General features: G+C 25.7%; 1 non-coding gene across 1 annotated transcript; it reads left to right on the top strand.

Annotated features, from left to right (window-relative positions):
- Window positions 1–16: 16 nt before the first annotated feature.
- Window positions 17–127, top strand: LOC140963689 (small nucleolar RNA R71). Its single transcript, XR_012172735.1, has one exon. It is a non-coding gene; the product is annotated as a small nucleolar RNA R71 (small nucleolar RNA).
- Window positions 128–681: the final 554 nt, after the last annotated feature.

The following is a 681-nucleotide window of genomic DNA, read 5'->3' on the forward strand; positions in this document are numbered from 1 at the left end:
TATTCTCCATGTTTCAAAACCATGATGTGGGCATGTATTAAGTAATTCTTTATATCTATCCCAACATTGATAAAATGTTTCTCCTTGTTTTTGAGAAAAAGTAGTAATTTGTCTTTTAAAAGAGTTTGTTCTATGGGAAAGAAAAAACTTTTTGAGAAATTGTTGTTGCATTTCTTCCCATGATCTTATTGAACTTGATCTCAAATTTTTTAGCCATGTTTTAGCTTTATTTTTTAAAGAAAAAGAGAAAAGCTTTAATCGAACTATATCCATGCTACAATTTTGATCATTATAAGTGTTACAAACTTCCTCAAATTCTCTTAGATGTAAATATGGATTTTAAGAATCTAAGCCATGAAAATTTGGTAAAAGTTGAATAATTTGATGTTTAAAGTTGAAATTAGATGCATCAGGAGGAAAAACTAAACAAGATGGGGCACTAGTTCTAATAGAGTTCATATGGTGCCTAAGTGTTCTTAATTGATCATTTTCTTGATTATTATTATTATTATTTTTATTATTGTTATCATTATATTGATTATTTGAATTATCATCCATGTTTAAATTACTTTCAGATACTCGAATAAGTCTACCACTTTTTTTTCGACTCCAGATACTCATACAAAAAAAACAACACAATACTTATAAATAAAACATAATTAAAAAATATAAACTTAATTT

This window comes from Primulina huaijiensis, chromosome 17, assembly GCF_012295235.1.
Source record: "Primulina huaijiensis isolate GDHJ02 chromosome 17, ASM1229523v2, whole genome shotgun sequence".
In the NCBI taxonomy this organism is placed as follows: Eukaryota; Viridiplantae; Streptophyta; class Magnoliopsida; order Lamiales; family Gesneriaceae; genus Primulina; species Primulina huaijiensis.